The following is a 23764-nucleotide window of genomic DNA, read 5'->3' as shown; positions in this document are numbered from 1 at the left end:
TTCTTCTTTTCTAAGGAACAGCATAGTATACACTGTACATATATTCTTTATCTGACTTAGAACTGCCATATTTTCCCTGATGGCTGTACCAGTCCGCCTTCCATTTGTTCAGGCATAAACGTTCTGTATCTTCACATCTCTGCCAACACTTGGCATTATACAGCTATTCAATTTCTGCCATTCCAAGTATTACATGCTATCTCATTTTTTTAACATAAATTTTCATGATTACTGATGGGTTTGAGTATTTCTTCATGTGCTAATTTGTGTTGCCTTTCTCTTCACTAATTTCCAGTTCCTATATTTTTTACCAGTGTCTTAAAAATTGAAATGATGATATTACTTTTATTGTTATTATTGATTTTCAGAAGGTTCTTTTAAGTTCTAGAGAGTAGCTGTGTGTTATTTTTACATTTTCTCTTATTGTTGACCATTCTTCTCTTCCTTTCTCCTTTTTTCCTTTTTTCATATTTGTTGTCTTTGCTTTTAAGATTGAGAAACTTTACCTTTCAGTTTCTATTAACACACCTTCAAGCTCACTGTTTCTTTCTTCAGATGTTTCCAGTGGAAACAGCCTTTGATAAACCAATCAAGGGCATTCTTCATTTCTGTTATCAAATTCTGATTGCTAACCTATTCTTTTTATCCTTTTTTTTAAGCACTTCCATCTTTCTGCTATCCACTATCCTACCATGTTATCTACTTTTTCATTATAGCCCTTAGCATATTAATCATGGTTATTTTAAATTACTGACCTGATACTCTCCAAATCACTGTCATATTTGAGTTTGGTTTTAACCCTTCAGTTGTCTTTTCAAATTGTGTTTTTGCTTTTTAGCATGTTTATGATTGTTTATTGAAAGCTGGACATGATATATTAGATAATAAAGGAACTGAGGTACATAATTCTTCAGTGTGAGGATTTATGTCTATTTGGCGAGGAATTAATCTGTGTTTATTTTCTTTCTTTCTTTCTTTCGTTTTTTTTTTTTTTTTTTTTTTTTTTTGGACAGTACTGAGAAAATTGATCTCAGGGTTTCAGATTTGCTAGGTAAATGCTCTACCACTTGAGCCATGCTCCTAGCTCCTTTTGCTTTAGTTGTTTTTAGATTAAGTCCACTTTCTAAGTTACTGGAATTAACAGGCATCAACCATGTCCAGCCCCTGTGTTTATTCTTTACTGTAGGTACAAGTGCCAGGGGTCAAAATTCCCTCTAGTGTCTTTTTTTCCTCCCTTGTTGTTGGGTTTCCCAAGAAACTCTTTCTTAAACAGTCTTATCCTTGCAAATCTTTCAGCTATTGTACATGATCCTTGTTGATATGGTAGTAAGGTGCACAGAAGAAGAAAAGTATTCTGTAATACTTCTATCTATGTCTTAATTTAGTGAGCCCATATACCTGGACTGTGTGACCTTAACAAATACTCCTCAGTTTTTTTCCCTCCTTAAGTGAGATAGAATGATTAGAAGGGGAAATAGTATTGAGTATTTTCCTTCTATTTAAAAGGTTAGAGAAGGCAACAGTTGTATTTTTCACTTACTCTACAGATTGTTTAAGGTTTATCAAAGTAGTTTTCTTCAGGGCAGATCTTCATTAAGGAGCATAGAAAGCTCTTGGTATATTTCAAAACGGTGAACTTTCCCTTCCTCTGCCAGAGCAAGAGGGGAAATTAAACTTCTGTGTTCACCTTGTGACCTGGAGGTGCTTCTGATGGTAAAACTAAGCAGACCCTCAGTTTCTCCTACTCATGCCAATGCACATTCCAGCCCTGTTACAGTTGTTGTGGGTTCCAGTGGTGGCCTCTGCTTCCAGAAAGCTGTGATTCTCTGTATCTGTATGGTAGTCTTGTTACCAGAAAAATACCACTTGTAAATAGCTTGATTCTGTTTTTTATAATTTTACTAGCATAGAGCAGTTACACAGGGGATACATTGTAATATTTACATTTGTGCTTACAATGTATCAGCGAGATTTACCCCCTCCATTTTTCTTCCTCTTCCTCCCTTTTACCTTCTTAAAACAATTTCAATAGGGTTTATTCTTCTATTTTCATGTATGAATATAAAATACATCTACCATGTACACCCTCATTCCTTTCCCAGTGTCCACCCACCTCCCACTCACTGGTACCACCCCCAGGAAAAGACCTATTTTTCCCTCCTACCTTTCACTTTTTAAAAAGTGTATATTGATAGTCCAATGGGGATTCTCCTTGGTACTTCAGGCCTGTAAATATTGTGCTTTAATCATATTAATACCCCATTACCTACTCATTATCTATCACCATGCTCCCCTAATATTCAACAGCTTACCATACTGTGCATTACAGTATATTCATATATGGATGGATTGTTTCACTATTTTTCATTCTTTAACATTTTCTTTACTTATTTTGCCTCCTGTAGCCCCCTAAGACAGACTCACTAACTCACTAATACAATTTTGTTCTCTTTCTCACCATATATGTGTGTATATATATATATATATATATATATGATCATATATATTTATATATTTTTAACTTATAGGTCTAGATTTCACATGAGGGAAAAGATGTGACCTTGGACCTTTTAACCTGCTTTACTTTGCTTTAACATGAAGTTCTCCAGTTCCATCCATTTACCCACAAACAAAATTTTATTCTTCTTTATGAATGAATAAAACTCCATTGTGTATATATACCACATTTTCTTAATCCATTCATCAGTTGTGGGGCATCTAAGCTGTTTCCAAAGCTTGGCTATTGTAAATAATGCTGCAATAAGCATAGATGTGCAAGTGGCTCTATCGTATTCTGGAGCACATTCCTTTGGATTTATGCCTAGGTGTGGTTTAGCTGGATCATATGGTGGTTCTATATTTAGTTTTTTGAGGGACCTCCATAATGCTCTCCATAGTGGTTGCACTAATGAACATTCCCACCAACAGGGTAGATGTGTTCCTTTTTCTCCACATCTTAACCAGCATTTGTTATTTCTGGTATTGATGGTAGCTATTTTGACTATGGTAAGATGAAATCTCAATGTATTTTTGATCTGCATTTCCTGTATAGACAAGGATGTTGAGCATTTCTCCATATGTTTATTGGCCATTTGTGTTTCTTCTTTTGAGAATCTTCAGTTCATTTGCCCATTTATTCATTGGGTTGTTGATTCTTTAAGACATTACATTTGTTTCTTGAGCTCTCTGTATATTCTGGTTATTAATCCCTTATCAGAAAAAGATTTTCTCCCATTCTGTAGGCTGTCTCTTCAGTCTGATAACTGTTTCCTTTGCTATGCAGAAGCTTTTTAGTTTCATGCAGTCCCATCTTAATTGCTTAGCTACTGAGTACCATTCATAAAGTTACTTCCTATGCCTGTGTGATCCAGTGTGTTCCCTATATTTTCCTGGATAAATTTCACTGTTTCAGACCTTACATTAAAATATTTAATCCATTTTGAACTGACGGAAGTACAAAGTGAAAGACTGTGATCTAGTTTCAGTCTTTCACAGGACAAATCCAGTTTTCCTAGTGCCATTTGTTGAAGAGGCTGTCTTTCTCCAACACATATTTTGGGCACCTTTATCAAAAATTCTATGTCTGTAGTTGTGTGTATTTGTGTCAAGTTCTCCTATTTTATTCCATTGGTCTTCATGTATATTTTTATGCCAGTATCATGTTGTTTCTATTACTGTGGTTCTGTGGTATAGTTTGAGTCAGGAGATAACCTCAATTCTTGCATCCAGCAGGAGGAAAATTCAAGTAATACACAAGATTATAATAAAAGTAATAGTTAAGTTTATTAGGCAAGCAATGCACTTTCAACAGACTAAAAGTGGGTTGTTTCTAGGTGAGAATGACAGGTCAGGTTTTAGAGTTGGAATATCTATTTAAAAAGTCTTAGGACACTCATGAGAAACTTACACTATCATCAAGGGACATTCTCCTGCATGTGCCTCTTCTTGCCAGAAGGACTCTGTCTCCCGAGTAAGAGAGGCCCTGCCATGTGATAGCTCTCCTTCCCTAACAAATTGAGCTCCCTGCACTCTTAGCTCAAAGGACTGCTGACAGCTGAGTTGGGCTCCTCTGTGGAGTGCTAGTTCTGCTTGCCAACAGTCTCAGCCCTAACAAACTGATTGCTAGGTGGGGCTTCATCCATGGAGCAAAAGCCTTGCCTGCTGCAGTGCCCTGCAAGGCAACTGACTGTGTGCTGTGATTCTCTCTTGGGCCTGGAGCTCTTGTATCTAAATGCCATGATATGAAATATAGTATTGGTGAATCCAATTATAGTGGTGCTAAAAGAAGTGTTCTAGGCAGAGAGCATCCAAGATGGCAACTAGAGTACAGAAGCAGACAGCATGAGCTCCATGAATCAAAAACCTTGCTGAGACACTGCAGCCACACTTGGAAATAAAGCACCAAGGAGAAGAACTTCAACACCCTTAACCCCTAACCCATAGAAAGCTTCTCAATGCCATGTTATACTGAGAAAACAGGAGGGCTACCACCACTGCCAGACACTGGCTCCAAACCTGCTTGGGAGACATTCAGCAGACCAAAAGGTGAGCACCAAGCATCACACAGTATTCCCCCAGCCACCCCTAGGATAAACCAGCATAGTCCTTTGGGCATACTGACAACCCCACACAAGAAAAAATCTGAACAATAAACAAAGAACTGAAAAATAGCACATGGCAGAGGGAGCAGGAACTCTGAAAGTGCATCGGAGAAGGGGGGGAGGAGCAAGAAGCTGATCTCTGTGTGAACTTTAGTAAACATAACCAGAAAGGCAGGAGAGGTGACAGTAGACAGGTGATAAGCCACTGCCTGAAATAGGGCAGGTAGTGGTCCAAAAAACTCATCTCCTGAGCCAGTGAGCAACACCCAAAGCCAAATGGCTCTGCAAAATTGAAAAACAAACAGCAAACCATCACAACATGCTGACAGCAGGGGGCTGGCTGACAGATCATTGACCTTGCCCCAGAGAAAGGGGGCAAACAAAGAAACAAGCCCCCATTAAACAAGAACAGTGGAAACCCAACTCCAAAGTAGGACAGCTGGTGGACTACAGAGCTGATTCTGGAACCTGAGGACAACAATCAAACTGCCATACCTCACTGAGGGAGGAGCTGACCAAGCAGCTGCTGCTGAAAGACAGAAGAAAGAACAAAAAACACTACCCAACCATGTGGTGAGAATATGACAGAGCTTTGGCTTAAAAACCAACACCAGGACTGGATGCTGGAGGAGTAACACCAGAACTTAAACTAAGACTGAAATTCTATTGTTCCTGAATCTGGAGAGTTTTTTTGTTTGTTTGTTTGTTTTGTTTCTTATTTGTTTGTGTTTGTTTATCTCTCCCCATCAATTTCTTATGTTTTTGTTGCTGCTGTTGTTGTTAGTTTTATTATTGTGAATTAGTTAACACTAAATTACACCCAGAACAGGGACAGAAATAGTACACACACACTTAGCTAAAAACTCAGTAAGCCACAAAACAAAATTAAACCAAGGGAAAGAAAACAGGTGACTGAAGCCACAAACTAGCCTATCAAGAACATAGTTGCACAGTACCAAGTGGAGTGATGGGAAGATGAAAAATGGATGGAAACTATTCTCCCCCCAAAAGTAATTTAATACAGGATTCAGAAGGAAATGAAGAAAACAGACACCCAGTTCTGAACTCCAACAAAACAAAAATAAATAACACCAAGGAACCCAATGAGATCCCCACAAGAACATCCTCAAAGAAGAAATCCTACAAATAATCACTGAGAATTTCATGGAGATGTTACTAGACATGGTTAACCAAAATGTCCAAGAAGCACTCAAGAAATTTCAAGACACCAAAAATAAAGACTACGAGAAGACACAGACACAAATAAATGAACTCATAGGAACCCTGAATAAACACCAAAGTGAAACAGAGAATACTATAAAAAAAGAGATAAATGAATTAAAGAAGAAAATTGACAATATTAAAGAGAAAGTGACCCATGGTATGAAAACCCTGAGAAAAAGAATGAAACAGAATCACAAAACACAATGGAAGGACACTTCAGAAGACTAGAATCTCAGAACTTGAAGATAAAATGGAAATTAAAGGAAAAACTGAAGCGCTATTAGTCAAACAACTCAAAACCTGTGAAAAGAATATATAAGAACTCACTGACTCCAACAAAAGACCAAACCTGAGAATCTTGGGCATTGAAGAAGGAGAAGAGGTGCAAGCAAAAGGGATTCATAATATATTCCACAAAATAATAACAGAAAATTTCCCAAATCTAAAGAAAGCTATACACATTCAGGTGCAGGAAGCCTCAAGGACACCAAGCACACTTGACCAAATAGAACTACCCTATGACATATTATCATTAAAACAACAAGCACAGAGAACAGAGAAAGAATATTGAAGGCTGTAAGAGAGAGAAAAAAATAACATACAAAAGTAAACCCATCAAAATCACAGCAGATTTCTCAACAGAAAACTTAAAAGCAAGAATAACAAGGAGTGAGTTATTCTGGGCACTAAATGAAAATAACTTCAACCCTAGGATACTCTACCCAGCAAAATTATCATTCAAAATAGATGGATCAATAAAAGTGTTCCATGATAAAAGAGACTAAAACAATATATGACCACCAAGCCACCACTACAAAAGATTCTTCAAGGAATTCTTCACAGAGAAAATGAAAGCAAATAAAACCATGAGAGGACAGGCAGTACCAAACCACAGGAGAAAAGAAGACAAGGAATCTGAGAGTAACACTGATTCAGCTGGACACAATCAAACCCTTAAGCAAGAAAAACAACTAAATGACAGGAATCACCACATACCTATCAATATTAACACTGAATGTTAACAGACTTAACTCCCCCATCAAAAGACACTGTTTGGCAAACTGGATTAAAAAGGAAGATCCAACAATGTGTTGTTTACAGAAGACCCATCTCATTGACAGAAGCAAGCACTAGCTTAGGGTGAAAGGCTAGAAGAAGATTTACCAAGCTAACGGCCCAGGAAAACAAGCAGGAGTAGCAGTACTTATCTCGGACAAAGTAGGCCTCAAACTTATATTGATCAAATGAGATAAAGAAGGACACTACATACTAATAAAAGGAGAAATACACCAAAAGGAAATAACAATTATCAACCTATATGCACCCAATGTCAGTGCACCCAATTTCATCAAACATACTCTGAAGGACCTAAAAGCATATACAGACTCCAACACCATGGTAGTGGGAGACTTTAACCCCCCATCACCAAGACATAGGTCATCCAAACAAAATATCAGTAAGGAAATTCTAGAACTAAATTACACCATAGATCAAAAGGACCTACCCGATGTCTATAGAATATTTCATCCAACTTCTGCACAATATACATTCTTCTCAGCAGCCCATGGAACTTTCTTCAAAACTGATCTTATCTTAGGGCACAAAGCAAGCCTCAGCAAATATAAGAAAATAGAAATAATCCCATGTATTCTATCTGAACACAATGCATTAAAACTAGAACTCAACAACAAAAACAACAGCAGAAAACATGCAAACAAAAGGAAGCTGAGCTCAATTATCAGTGGGTCATTGATGAAATAAAAGAGGAAATTAAAAGATTCCTGGAAGTCAATGAAAATGAAAATACAACCTACAAGAACCTATGGGATACAGCAAAGGCAGTCCTAAGAGGAAAGTTTATAGTCATGAGTGCCTATATTAAAAGGACAGAAAGATCTCAAATCAATGACCTAATGCTACATCTCAAACTCCTAGAAAAAACAAAAACAAGGAAAACCCAAAACAAGCAGAAGCAGAGAAATAATAAAAATAAGGGCTGAAATTAATAAAATAGAAACAAAAAAACATACAAAGAAACAATGAAACAAAAAGCTGGCTCTTTAAAAAAAATAAACAAGATTGACAGACCTCTGGCAAACCTGATTAAATGAGGAGAGAAAAAATCCAAATCAGTAAAATCAGAAATGGAAAAGGGGAGATAATAAAAAACACCATGGAAATCCAGGGAATAATCAAAGACTACTTTGAGAACCTATATTCCCATAAATTTGAAAATCTTGAAGAAATGGACAAATTTCTAGATACTTATGACCATCAAAAATTGAATGAAGAAGATATTAATCACATGAATAGATCTATAAAAGGAAGTGAAATCAAAGCAGTAATAGTCTCCCAAAAAAGAAAAGTCCAGGACCTGATGGATTGTCAGCTGAATTCTATCAGACATTTCAAGAAAAACTAATACCAACACTCCTTAAACTTTTCCATGAAATGGTAAGGGAAGGAACACTGCCTAACTCATTTTATGAATCCAGTATTACACTCATCCCAAAATCAGAGAAAGACACATCCTAAAAGGAGAACTTATAGGCCAATCTCCTTAATGAACATTGATGGAAAACTCCTCAATAAAATAATGGCAAACCAAATCCAACAACATATCAGAAAGATCATTCACCATGACCAAGTAGGCTTGATGCAAGGGTGGTTCAACATATGCAAATCTATAAATGTAATATAGCATATTAATAGAAGCAAAGACAAAAACCACTTGATCATCTCAATAGATGCAGAAAAAGCCTTAGATAAGATCCAACACCACTTCATGATTAAAGGTCTAAGAAAACTAGGAATAGAAGGAATGTACCTCAACATTGTAAAGGCTATATATGACAAACCTACAGACAACATCATACTTAATGGTGAAAAACTGAACCCTGTAAAGTCAAGAATGAGACAAGGGTGCCCACTATCCCCACTCCTATTCAATGTAGTACTGGAATTCTTAGCCAGAGCAATTAGGCAAGAAGAAGAAAGGAATTCAAATAGATAAAGAAAGTGTCAAAATATCCTTTTTTGCAGACAACACAATCCTATAGCTTAAAGACCCAAAAAACTCTACCCAAAAACTCCTAGGCACCATAAACAACCATAGGAAGGTGGCAGGATACAAAAATCAACTTACAAATTCATTAGTTTTTCTATACACCAACAATGAACAAATTGAGAAAGAATATATGGAAACAATTACATTTACAATAGCATAAAAAAAAATCAAATACCTAGGAGTAAACTTAGCAAAGGATGTGATTGACTCTACAAGGAGAACTACAAACCACTGAAGAAAGAGACTGAGGAAGACTACAGAAGGTAGAAAGATCTCCCATGTTCACGGATGGGTAGAATCAACATAGTAAAAATGGCTACACTACCAAAAGCAATCTACATGTTTAGTGCAATTCCCATCAAAATCCCAATGACATTCATCACATAGATTGAAAAATCTACCCTAATGTTCATTTGGAAACACAAGAGACCACGGATAGCCAAGGCAATACTCAGCAAAAAGAGCAATGCTGGAGGTATCACAATACCCGACTTCAAACTATATTACAAAGCAATAGCAATAAAAACAGCAAGGTACTGGCACAAAAACAGACATGAAGACCAGTGGAACAAAATAGAGAACCCAGATATGAATCCACACAGCCATCTTATTTTTGACAAAGTCACCAAAAACATACAGTGGAGAAAAGACAGCCTCTTCAACAAATGTTGCTGGGAAAAGTGATTATCTGCCTGCAAAAAACTGAAACTAGATCCATGTTTAGCATCCTGTACTAGTATCAACTCAAAATGGATCAAGGACCTTTGTATCTGACCCAAAATTCTGAGGTTAGTACATAAAAGAGCAGGGAATAATCTGGAAGCAATAGGTATAGGCAAGGACTTCCTCAATAGAACCCCAGCAGCTCAGCAACTAAGAGAAAGGATGGACAAATGGGACTTCATAAAATTAAAAAGCTTCTGCACAACAAAAGAAATGGTCTCTAAACTGAAGAGACCACCCACAGAGTGGGAGAAAATATTTGTTAGCTACACATCAGACAAAGGACTGATAACCGGAATATACAGAAAGCTCAAAAAACTAACTCTCCCAAAATTAATGAACCAACAAAGAAAAGGGCATCTGAACTAAATAGAATTTTTTTCAAAAGAAGAAATTCAAATGGCCAAAAAATACATGAAAAAATGCTCACCATCTCTGGCCATAAAGGAAATGCAAATCAAAACCACACTAAGATTCCACCTCACCCATGTTAGAATAGCTATCATCAAAAACACCACCAACAACAGATGTTGATGAGGATGTTGGAAAAAGGAACCCTAATCTACTGCTGGTGGGAATGCAAACTAGTGCAACCACTCTGGAAAACAATATGGAGGCTTCTTAAAAAACTAAACATACATTTGCCATATTATCCCGCAATCCCACCCCTAGGGATATATCCAAAGGAATGCAACACAGGTTACTCCAGAGGCTCCTGCACATCCATGTTTCCTAGGCTTGGGTCATTATCTTGTTAATTGAGTGAGATTACCTGTGTAAACTACCAGTTCCTGCTCTGATTGATAGAGAATTTCTGTTTAAAATTCCTAAACTTTTCTCTATTAGATGTCAAGGACCCAGCTCTTAGCTCTGGGTCTTTGTGTTGTTGAATTTACTGGTGTGAACTCCCAGCACCAGGCCTAGCTTATGTTTAGGATGTGAACTACTCCTGAGTAAGGAGAAGATTAAGCTTTAGGTGAGTGACTGACTTGAAAGCACCCTGTGATATCCCCTGGCCACTGACTACTTGATCTTAACAGAGCCTAGTGGAGTTGGGAATTTGAATTTAGAATGATTTTTCCTTTCTTCCTCTTGTGGCCACCACCTGTGTCTAGCTGCTGCCTATCATTCTGTCCAATTTTCAAGGAAACAGTTTTCCCTTTGAAATGAATGAATTATTTTATGGATTTAAGACAAATTGTGATTTCTAGTTTGTTTAGATATTTTTTTCTTGTTCCAAGCATAGAAGTAAAGACTTCCAGCATCTTCTTTATATGTTGGACTGGATATCAGAAGTAGAAAATCAATTCCAGATATAAAAAATACAATTTCTTGAACTTAAAGAAATGAGTTACAGTTAAAGTTGGAGTGGAAGAGCCTGAGTTCTTGCTCCACACCTGATTGTTGCTGTTTACGTTCCATTGTTGAGCCTACATTTTCCTAAGCTTTTCAGCAGGTTAATGTTGGGTACTTCTGTTTCATTGTCAAAAGAGAATTTATGCCATTCATACAGGCAACTGTGTTGTCTGTTTTTTTCTGTCTTTTTTCCATAATTATATCTACTGCCTCATCATGACTTACTAGAAAAACCTACAAAAATGAATGTTTTGTGGTTTATTTAGAAGTAATACAGAAAAGATTGCTGTTACTTTTGATGAAGAAAATCCATTTTGTATAGTTTATTTCAGTCTTTAAATTTTAAAAAGTTTAAATCTTTAAAAAAACAAAAATACAATTTCTCATTCTTTCACTTTCAGTCATCACAATCACCCTTCATTGAATAGAAACCATTAGTTTACATGTCATAACATCCTCACTACTTTTGTCTTTCTGTTTGTCCTTTCAAACTTTTGTCCAAGAAGACTTTTCTTTTCCTAGTTAAAAAGATATTCTCCTATTTTTGATATTGTTTTTGAAATTTTATCTTTCACACTTGAGACTAATTTCTTTGGAACCCACCATCTGGCATTTGGCAATAGATGTGGGGGTTTTTTTGGGTTTTTTGGTTTTTTTTATATAGTAAGCCAGTTTAACAGTAGACTCTATGAAGCAGTTCATTTTTCCCATTAGACCTACAGCATATTAAGTTCCCATTTATGCAACCTTCTTGCTCCTAGGTTTCTATCAACTCCATTGATCCACTTGTCTGTTCTTATGCCAAACACTCTGGGGTTTCTACACTAAGTCAACAACTGGTAAAACAAAGTCCACTTCTTTAAGTTGAATATGTTATTCAAAAATGTACTTTCAAAGTGAATTCCTTCTGGCTTTCTCTGTATGCCTTATTTCTACCATCCTTAATAAAAATAGATTCCTTTAAGGTAAGGTTTCACACAAACAAATATTATTTTTCTTTGTCTATAAGGACACAGCTACTAATCCAGCATTTTCAGGCCTTGTGCTCCAGGCTGCTTTTGAGAAGTCCCATTGTGAGAATTCTCTCTCTCTCTCTCTCTCTCTCTCTCTCTCTCTCTCTCTCTCTCTGCCTCTCTCTCTCTGTCTCCACCCTCTCCTGTCTGCTTTTTTCCATCCCTCCCTCCCTCTTTCTCCTCCATGGCTTACTTTCCCTGTGTATTTTTCTTTTGGTATTGGGAATTGAACTTGGGGCCTCTACCACCTGAGCTATTCCCCAATCCTTTCTCTTTTAGTTTTTTAAGATAGGGTCCCATGCTAACTTTGCTGGAACTGGCCTGTAACCATGATCCTCCTATCTGTGCCTTCTACGCAGCTGGGACCATTGGCCTGTGCCACCACACTTAGCCCTTACTCTGTGCATTTTTGTCTTTGATAACTGAGGTGATAGATGATAAGATGAGAGATCTTCTATTGGGGACCACAGTAGATTCATTGTTGAACCATTGGATTCATTACAAATAAGCTGGCCAACCTAAGAAGACTATACCTAGAGGACATCTGATATATTTTGTTTATTTCCTGGGTGAAAGTACTGCCCACAGTACTTTCCCTAGGATCTCACAGCTTCCTGTGCACAGACTGAGAATCAGACCCCATGTATTCCTGACTTATTGCTTCAACCATCCACTATACCACTACATCACAAAGCTTCCTTTATCAAACAGGGCATATGGATGTTCAAGTATTAAATTCTAAGAGAGACCTAAAGATATGTATGCTGGTTATATGTGTGTTACTTCTAATGATTAGGTAGAAATGCAGTTGTCTTCAAGTGATTCATCAAACATGAATCAAAACCTTATTTCCAGTCACAAGTTAGAATTCCTTTTCTCATTTTCTTACAACTTTAGGCATCTTGGTTTTTAGCACTGAGGTGAAATAAGGTATATTTCAAGCCAAATATTTTGAGGACAGCAAAGCTTTGACAGCAGAAAAGGGACTGAATTAGAAATTTTGATGACCTAACTATTGTCAAATGACTAAATGATTCTGTATACACAGCTGGTGCAACAAATGCATGGAGATAAGGCTGGCCACATTGTAAACATAACTGTGTATCGTTAAAAGTTAATATGTGGTTTGCTTTAAACTGAGAGGATGCTCCTGGATGACAAATGGCAGTTGTACCAGAAAAGAGAGAATTTCATATTGCTTTCCATTAAATATTTAAATAAAAAACAAGGAATAATAGCATATCAAGATATTTATTCTACTTACTGTAAGTAATGTTGTTAAACTATTTCCAAATTTTTATGACTCCTCAGCCCTAAAAAATAGCAATTTATATCTTTCGGGTTTTCTATGTTTATATGAATACATATTTTCATGTGGTTAGAATCATAGTTTATTTGGATTCTTTTTTGCAAGCTCAAGAAATATTATTATTAAGCATATTTCTCTGTGATTTAGTTTTAGAATTGTTTTATGTGTGTTTCAGTGTTACTTGCAGTGTGATAGTTCTTTTACAACTTTATTAGAACTGACCAATACCACAGAGTAGACTGCTTAAATGTCTTTGGCCCAGGCAGAGAAATCTTGATCTTGAAGAACCTTCCTTTTTAGGCAGACAACTTTTCGAGTGTCAATGCAAAAGTAAGTGAATTTTTCTTTCTTCCTTCAGATGGAGGAAAACTAAACAAAAGGTATTTTAGTGCTGGTAATGTCCTATAGAGAGCATGGTGGTGACTCTTCCCCAGTCCAAAGTGGTCAATCCTAATATCAAGGGCATGGCCAAGTCTATGTACCAAGATCTTCCTTATAGCTCTGTTATAATAATATATCTAATTAGAAAAAATATAAACATCCATCCACACAGGGCCTACATTTGTTCATTAAATGATGATTTTAAAGAACCTGTATAGCTGGTTGTTTTAAATTTAAAATAATGAAAAAGTAAATATTTATATTGAATTTTTAATCTTTTATTTTTATTTTGATTGACACATTAATTTTACATACTGATGGAATTTGGTAGGATACTTTCATACAGCACACATTGACCAAATCCATCTAGCCTTTCTCTACCCTCTCATCCCACCTTTATTCATCAGTATTCTACATTAAGCTCAACTTTCTTATTTTTTTATTTTATTATTTTTACATTTACTTACAGGTGTATACATTGTTTGGGCCACCTCCCCCATCCCTTCCAGGCAGAAACTGTTCTACCCTCTTGTTCTCTGATTTTGTTGAAGAGAAAGCATAAGAGATAATAAGAAAGACATAGCATTTTTGCCAGTTTGAGATAAAGATAGTTATGCAGAGAGATTCCTAGTGTTGCTTCCATGCACATGTGTATTGTAACCCACCTTGGTTCATCTACCAGATCTCTTCACTACTTCCTAGTCTACTTCCCATAGTGGCCTTGTCCAGCTTAAGATTACTCTATTTGCTCCTCTACAGTGAGCAAATCAACCACATTCAAGTTTTAGGTTTCTTTCCCTTTCCCTATTTCTCCTGTGCCTATTCTCCCTTTAGCGTGTGACCCATGTCCAATAATACTGCTGCATTTGTTCTAGGTCTATAATCCACGTATGAGGGAAAACATGCTATTTTTGGACTTCTGAGCCTGGCTAACTTCGCTTAAGATGATGTTCTCCAGTTCCATCCATTTACTTGCAAATGACAAAATTTCATTCTTTTTTGTGGTTGAATAAAATTCCATTTTGTAAATATACCACATTTTCTTAATCCATTCATCAGTAGTGGGGCATCTGGACTGTTTCTATACCTTGGCTATTGTGAATAGTTCAGCTCAACTTTCTTTTTTGTTTTTTTAACTTCCATATGTGAAAGAGAAGATGTGGCATATGTCTTTTTGTGTCTGGCTTATTTTGCTTAATGTGATGTCCTCCAGTTCCATCCATTCTGCTGCAAATGATAGGATTTCATTCCTCTTTATGTCTGAATAATATTCAATTTTGTATATATACCACATTTTCTTTACCATTCATCTGTTGATAAGAATGAAAAACTCTATCTAAATAACGATTCTAGCTACATGGCAGATTCATTATATAACAATTTTTATCCAGAATGAAATAACCAATATTTCATGCTATTGTATATTCATAAAATATACACATGAGTACTGAGAAAATATCTGCATTTTCACATTATCAGGATTGTGAATTTATGGGCTATTTAAGTTTATTTCTCCATATAAATTTCTAAAATTCAAAGTGGAAAATAATTGGTGTGTAGAACCATGGAAAAGTGAAAAAAAATTAAATTCCTTAATTTTCCTTTATTGTCCAGTGAATTGGTTTCTATGCTAAGTAGGAACCAGTCTCACCAGAAACCCTGACAATAGAAACAAGCTCCACAAAACATTGCCACTGCTTAGTTCAGTTTTTAACAGCTCACAAACTCAAGGAGTAATATGTGTAATACATCTTGGGACTGCTACAAGATCTTTGGATCAGCTACGACCAAGCCTAGGGAATGAATTATAATTGAGCACCACATGCTATATGTCTAAATATTTTAAAGCCCTAAATCAAAGTGAATACGTTATATTCATCTGTATCAATAAGTTTACATCCTGAGTTATATGAGTTTGAGGATTTCTCAGAATGCTGCATGGAGACTGGCAGCAGAAGATCCAGACCTTGGACTGTGGCATGCCTCTTTCTCCTCCTGGTCCCTGGCTCAGCCTCTGTAATCAGCTCTAACATGCACCAGTGGGTTCATTGTAGCCAGAAGGTCTAGTCCTTTCCCATCTCCATAAATAGCCAACTCTGGATTCTCAGAGCACAGAGATGACTGAAGCCTTGGCCAACATATTGACTGCAACCTCTCCAGAGACTCTGAGCTAGAGCTAGTCAATTGCACACTTTCTTAACCTATACAAACTGTGAGATAATAAAAGTTTGTTACTGTAATTACTATATTTTGTATACTAGTGTAACAAATTACTAGACATGAATATACAGAAATGCATTTGATTCTCATATATTGATCTTACAAACTTGCCAAATTTACTTATTAGTTTTGGAGAGTTTTTTGTAAATTCACTCAGATTTTCTTCATAAACAGTCTTCCATGTGTTAATAGAAATAGCTCTAGTTCTTTCTTTCCAATAACTAATATGCCTTCTGTTTATTTTTCTTGCATTATCACCTTGACCAGGACTTCCAGTATAAGAATATGGAAGGTGAAAATGTTAGAGATGAAAAATATTGAAACAACCCATCTGTATATGAATATAATATAACATAATGCACTGTAAGCTGTTGAATAATAGGGGAACATGGTGATAGATAAGGAGTAAGCAATGGGGGGATTAATCTGATTAAAGCATAAAAAATACAGATCTGAAATGCCAAGACAAAACCCCCTTGAACTATCAATATACACACATGTACAAGAAATCAATGAGAGTCAACTCCCTGTATAGCTATCCTTACCTCAACTAGCAAAAACCCTTGGTCCTTCCTATTATTGCTTATACTCTCTCTTCAACAAAATTAGAGATAAGGGCAGAATAGTTTCTTCCAGGTAGCTAGGGGTAAGGGGGGGGCATAAGGGAGGGAGTGGGGGGGAGTAATGACCCAAACATTGTATGCACATATGAATAAAATAAATAAATAAATAAATAAAAAAGGGAAGACAGGATGAGCACCAGTGGGAAGGGGGAGGACATAAGGAAAGGGTGGATATCATGGATATATTTTGAACTTATGTATGAAAATAGAACAATGAAATCTGTTGAAATTGTTCTACAAAGGGGGGAGAGGGAGAAGGGAGAATGATGGAGGGGGTAAATATAACTAAGATATATCCTAAGCACATTTGTAAATATCACAATGTATTCCCCGGTACAACTATTATATTCTAATTTTTTTAAAAAAGATATGAGATCAGGTCTTTGACTTAAGACCTTTGTTCTTTTCTAGTACAAGTATTTAGTTCTATAATTTTTCCCAAGTGCTTTAGTTGCACCCCTAAAGTTTTTATATATATTCACTTAGTTCAGATTACTTTCTAATTTCCCTTAAACTTCCTCTTTAAATCAATGAATATTTCAAAGTATATTATTTAACTTCTAAATATTTGGACATTATTCAACTATTTTTCTGTTATTAAATGATAGCTTAATTACATTCTTATCTGTGTGCATACTTTGTGTTATTTTATTCATTTCATGTGTGTTAAAGTGTTTTAAATGGCTCAGTATATCATCAGTCTTGGAAAATGTTTCATATGCACTTAAGAAAACATTATCTACTCTTGTTATTAATAATGCTTATTATTAATATCAATTAGGTCAAGATGATTGATAGTACCGTTCAGGTTTTCTCTGTCTTTTCTGATTTTCTGTCTACTTACTGTAATAATTACTGAAAATGAAATCTCCACATATAATTATGGATTTTTTTTTTCTCCTATCAGTTCTCTCTGTTTTGCTTTGTTTATTTTGGATATCTGTTGTTAGGAGCATATGTATTTAGAATTGTATCTTCTTGTTAAATTAACCCTTTTGTTATTGCATAATATCTTTTTATATCCCTGCCAATAGTCCTGGCTCTGAGGTTGACTTAGATGGTAAGTCATGCCAGCTTTTTTTTTATTATTTTTGTGGTATGAATTTTCCTTTCTTTAACTATTATCCTAACATTATGTTACATTTAAAATAGCTCTTGCACAGACACATGGTTGAGTCTAATTTTTTCAATCAAATCTGACAACTAAATTTTAATTTGTATATTTGGACCATTTAAATTTAATGTGATTGTATGCTTGGATTTAAGTGTACTATTTTTTGTTATTTTTTTGTTTCTCTTTCACCATTATTATTTTCTCATTTAAATACTTTTTAATTTTTAATTTATATATTTGATTGTGGTTATCCACCACTTTATATGAATTATATTAGGTATTGCAATATATATATATATATTCATGTTTCATGGTCTGCTGACTTCTGCACCTGATGTTCTTTGACTTAATCCTGCCTGAGCTTTGCAAAGCTTCTTGAGTTCATAGATTTGTATCTTTTACTAAATTTCAGTGATTTTTGACCACATATCTTTAAATACTTTCTTACACCAGGCTCTGTCTCTTCTCATTTTCTGCCCTAGGAATACCTTTATTGAAGACTAACATACATTTAGAAAAATATAATTAAGTGCACAAAGTGGTGAATTATCACAAAGGAACACATCATGAGATCAAAGCCCAAGAACAACTTAGAACTTGTTGTCACCTGGATGACCCTTTTTCCTCCTCCAGGTGGTGCTCCTATACTCAGTTCCAAAGGTAAGTGCTATCTTGCCTTCTAGCTTCATGGACTAGGCTTATCTTTCTTTAAACTTTATAGAATGGCATCATACTGTATACATTTCTTGTGTCTCGCTTCTTTACCTCAATATCATGTTTGCAAATTTTATAGTTATTGTTTATAGCCATAATTAGTTCATCATAATTACTAAATAGCATTTCATTATATACCCAACATAATAAAAAAGGATTATACCACATGTTGCTAGCTCAGGAAAAGGTCAAAATTCAGTATAGTTTCTACTGAATGCATTTTGGTTTTGGACCATGATAAAATGAAAAAACTTATAAGTGGAACTATCATAAGTTGAAGACTTATGTTCCTAAGCTTAAGTCTTGCTAACAAGTTGAGAATAAATCTTTCAATTTTTAAGCTATTCTTCCAGTTTATCTTGAAACTAAAATTCTGTATCAGTTTTAGAATTGGCCTACTAGTTTATACATATACTTACACACACCTGCTGGTATTTTTAAATAATTATTTTACCAATTTAATTAATTTACATAAAATTGACATAATAATATAATTTATTCTAATCTGAGAGCAAGGCATATAGCTTTACTTACTTGTCTTTTTTAACTTCTCTCAATACTGTTTTCAAGTTCCCAGTGTAGAAGACTTACACATTTGATGTTAGGTTTATTCCTAGGTATTTAATATTATTGTGAATTGTATTGCTTTAACTTCCTTTTTAAAGGAAATAACAATTATAAACCTATATACACCCAATGTCAGTGCACCAAATTTCATCAAACATATACTAAAGGACTTAAAAGCACATATAGAATCCAACACAGTGGTAGTGGGAGACATTAATACCCCTCTATGACCAATAGATAGGCCATCCAAACAAAAAAATCACAAAGAAATCCTAGAACTAAATGACACCATAAATCAAATAGAACTAACTGATGTCTACAGAATATTTCATCCAACAGCAACACAATATACATTCTTCTCGATAGCCCAAGGAACTTTCTCCAAAATAGATCAGATCTTAGGGCACAAAACAACCCTCAGCAAATATAAGAAAACAGAAATAGCCCCTTGCATTCTATCTTATCACAATGCATTAAAACTAAAACTCAACAACAAAAACAACAGCAGAAAACACACAAATAATTGGAAGCTGAATAATACATTGCTCAATGATCAGTGGGTCATAGTAGAAATAAGAGAGGAAATCAAAAGTTTCCTAGAAGCTAATGAAAATGGAAACACAACTTATCAGAACCTATGGGATACAGCAACGGAGGTCCTAAGAGGAAAGTTTATAGCCATGAGTGCATATATTAAAAAGACAGAAAGATCTCAAATAAATGACTTAATGCTACATCTCAAACTACTTGAAAAACAAAAGCAAACAAAATCCAAAACAAGCAGGAGAAAAATAATAAAAATAAGGGCCCAACTTAATGAAATAGCGATCCAAAAACCATACAAAGAATCAACAAAATAAAAAGCTGGTTCTTTGAAAAAATAAACAAGATTGGCAAGCCCCTGGCAAATTTGACTACAATGAGTAGGGAAAAGGCCTAAATTAGTAAAATCAGAAAAGAAAAGGAGGCGATAACAACAAGCACCATGGAAATCCAGAGAATTATCAGAGACTACTTTGAGAAACTGTATTCAAATAAATTGGAAAATCTTGAAGAAATGGACAAATCTCTAGATACTTATGACCATCCAAAACTGAACCAAGAAGATATAAACCATAGAAACAGATATATAACACATAATGAAATTGAAGCAGCAATACAGTCTCCCAAAAAAGAAAAGTCCAAGACATGACAGACTCTCAGATGAATTCTACCAGACCTTCAAAGAAGTACTAATACCAACTCTCCTTAAACTTTTCCATGAAATAGAAAGGAAAGGAACACTGCCCAACTCATTCTATGAAGCCAGTATTACACTCATCCTCAAATCCAACAAGGACACATCCAAAAATGAAGAACTACAGGCCAGTCTCCTTAATGAACATCTATGCAAAGATGCTCAATAAATAATGGCAAGCTGAATCCAACAACATATCAGAAAGATCATTCACCATGATCAAGTGGGCTTCATCCCAGGGATGCAGGGATGGTTCAACATATTGTTGAATCAATAAATGTGATACAGCACATTAATAGAAGCAAAAACAAAAACCACATGATCTTCTCAATATATGCAAAAAAAGCCTTTGATAAGTTTCTACACCACTTCATGATAAAAGCTCAAAGAAAACTAGAAATAGAAGGAATGTACCTCAACCTTATAAAGGCTATATATAACAAACCTAATAGGGAAAAACTGAAACCATTTCCCCTAAACTCAGGAACAAGACAAGAGTGCCCACTCTCCCCACTCCTATTCAACATAGCCCAGGTATTCCTTGTCAGAGCAGTAAGGAAGAAGAAGAAATAAAAAGGATACAAATAGATAAAGAAACTGTCAAAATATCCCTGTTTACAGATGACATGATGCTATACCTCAAAGACCCAAAAAACTCCACCCCAAAACTTACAGACCTCACAAACAGCTTCAGCAATGTGGCAGGATACAAAATCAACTTACAAAATTCAGTAGCCTTTCTATATACCAACAGTGAACAAATTGAGAAAGAATATAGGAAAACTACTTCACTTACAATAACCTCAAAAAAAATCAAATACCTATGAGTAAACTTAATGAAGGATATAAATGACCTCTACAAGGAGAACTACAAACCACTGAAGAAAGAGACTGAGGAAGACTACAGAAGGCAGAGAGATCTCCCATGCTCATGTAGTGGCAGAATCAACATAGTAAAAATGGCTACACTACCAAAAGCAATCTACATGTTCAACATAATACCCATCAAAATTCTAATGACATTCATCACAGAGATTGAAAAATCTACCCTAAAGTTCATTTAAAAACATAAAAGACCATGAATAGCCAAGGCAATACTGAGCAAAAAGAGAAATGCTGGAGGTATAACAATACCCAACTTCAAACTATACTACAGAGCCATAGAAATAAATACAGCATGGTACTGGCACAAAAACAGATATGAAAACCAGTGGAACAGACTAGAGGACCCAGATATGAATCCACACAGCTATGCCCACCTTATTTTTGACAAAGGTGCCAAAAACATGTGGTGTAGAAAAGACAGCCTCTTCAACAAATATTGCTGGGGAAAGTGGCTATCTGCCTGCAAACAACTGAAACTAGATCCATGCCTGTCACCCTGTACTAGTATCAACTCAAAGTGAATTAAGGACCTTAAAATATCAGACCCAAAACCTTGTAGTTAGTACATAAAATAGAGGGATTACCCTGGAAACAATAGGTATAGGCAAGGACTTCCTCAGTAGAACTCCAGCAGCCCAGCAACTAAGAGAAAGGATGGACAAATGGAACTACATGAGGCTAAAAAGCTTCTGCACAACAAAAGAAATGGTCTCTAAATTGAAGAGACCACCCACAGAGTGAGAGAAAATATTTGTTAACTATACATCAAAGGACTGATAACCAGAATATACAGAAAGCTCAAAAAACTAAACTCGCCCAAAATTAATGAACCAATAAAGAAATGGGCAAGTGAACTAAACAGAACTTTCTCAAAAGAAGAAATTCAAATGGCCAAAAAACACATGAAAAAGTGCTCACCATCCCTGGCCATAAAGGAAATGGAAATCAAAAGCACACTAAGATTCTACCTCATCCCTGTTAGAATAACTATCATCAAAAACACCACCAACAACAAATGTTGATGAGGATGTGGGGAGAAAGGAATCCTCATACAATGCTGGTGGGAATGTAAACTAGTACAACCACTTTGGAAAACAATATGGAGGCTCCTTAAAAAACTAAACATAGATCTGCCATTTAATCCAGCAATACCACTCCTAGGGATATATCAAAGAAATGCAACTTAAGTTATTACAAAAATGCCTGCACACCCATGTTTATTGTAGCACTATTTACAATAGCCAAGCTATGGAAAGAGCCAAGATGCCCCACTACTGACAAATGGATCAAGAAAATGTGTTATTTATATACAATGGAATTGTACTCAGCCACAAAAAATGAAATTTTGTCGTTCTCAAGTAAATGGATGGAAGTAGAGAACATCATCTTAAGTGAAGTTAGCCAGGCTCAGAAGGCCAAAAATCGCATGTTCTTCCTCATATGCAGATTATACACCCAAAACAAATGCAGTAATACTATTGGACATGGGTCACACACTAAGGGGAGAACATACATGGGAGAAATAGAGAAAGGAAAGGAAACCTAAAACTTGAATGTGGTTGATGTGCTCACTGTAGAGGAGCAAATAAAGTAATCTTAAACTGGCAGAGGCCACTATGGGAAAGTGACCAGGAAGTAGTGAAGAGGTCTAGTAGAGATGAATCAATGTGGGTTACAATTCATAAGTACATGGAAGAACGCTAGCAGTCTCTCTGTATAGCTATCTTTATTTCAAATTAGCAAGAACAATATGTCTTTCTTATTATCTCTTATGTTTTCTCTTCAACAAAATCAGAAAACAAGAGGACAGAACAGGTTCTGCCTGGAAGTGTGTAGGGGTAGGGAGTGGGGAAGTGGCACAAACAATGAATACACATGTAAGTAAATGTACAAACAATAAAATAAAAGGTGGAAAATCTTCCTTTTTAAATTCTGGATGATATATACACATAAATTTGTGTTTTGCATATTTGACTATAACAATCCTTCTAAATTTCCTCACTAGTTGTAAAGTTCTTTGTTGATTTTTAAGTTTTCTGCAATAAAATGAAAGCTTACCTGTTGCCTTCCAAATTTTATACATTTTATTGCTTTATTTTCGCTTAGGGAGCCATCCAATTTTAAAAAGAAAAAGTCTCAGAATTTTCCTAATAAATATACTCATTGCTATAGGCTCAGTTTTATTCCCACTTTGCTAAGGAATGTTGAATTTCATTGCATGATTTGTCGGCATTTATTGGAGTGATTGGATTTTTCTTCTCTATTTTGTTATAGTTTAGATTTACTTATTTTTTTGAACTTTATATATGTTGAATTTTTTACTATGTGTTCTTTGTGTCTGACTTATTTTACTCAGTTTTAAGTTTGTGAGATTTTTTTCATTTTATCGCATATTATTGGCTTCGCCCATTTTTATTACTAAAGAGAATTTCATTACGTAACTATAATACAGATTGTTCATAGATACCAAATGGACCCCCCTCCACAGCACCAAATCTAACCAGCATACAAAAGTAGTCATCACAGAACTTCTGCAACATGCTACTGCCTCCACTCACAGAAGATTCCTTGCTGCCATGGTAATGGATAGTGTGAACATCCCCAGGGCACCCGTGGGAGCCTAGTGAGCCCCTTGATCCTCTGGTTACAGGATAAACACATGCTATCATTTCTACCTTCTTGATTCTTCTGGTTTTTTCCTCAACACTGTGCTGAAGCAGCAAGGCTGCT

General features: G+C 35.6%; 1 long non-coding RNA gene across 1 annotated transcript in view; it reads left to right on the top strand.

Annotated features, from left to right (window-relative positions):
- Positions 1-23764, top strand: part of LOC141420765 (uncharacterized) — a 154309-nt gene that overhangs the window by 112647 nt on the left and 17898 nt on the right. Inside the window, exon 2 of the long non-coding RNA XR_012445344.1 lies at positions 18114-18291. This is a non-coding gene — a long non-coding RNA (uncharacterized lncRNA). The remainder of the gene's footprint in view (positions 1-18113; positions 18292-23764) is intronic.

The sequence above is a fragment of the Castor canadensis genome, chromosome 2 (genome assembly GCF_047511655.1).
Source record: "Castor canadensis chromosome 2, mCasCan1.hap1v2, whole genome shotgun sequence".
Classification (NCBI taxonomy): domain Eukaryota; kingdom Metazoa; phylum Chordata; class Mammalia; order Rodentia; family Castoridae; genus Castor; species Castor canadensis.
The sequence above is the reverse complement of the archived record's forward strand: the minus strand, read 5'-3'. Positions and strand labels throughout refer to the sequence as shown.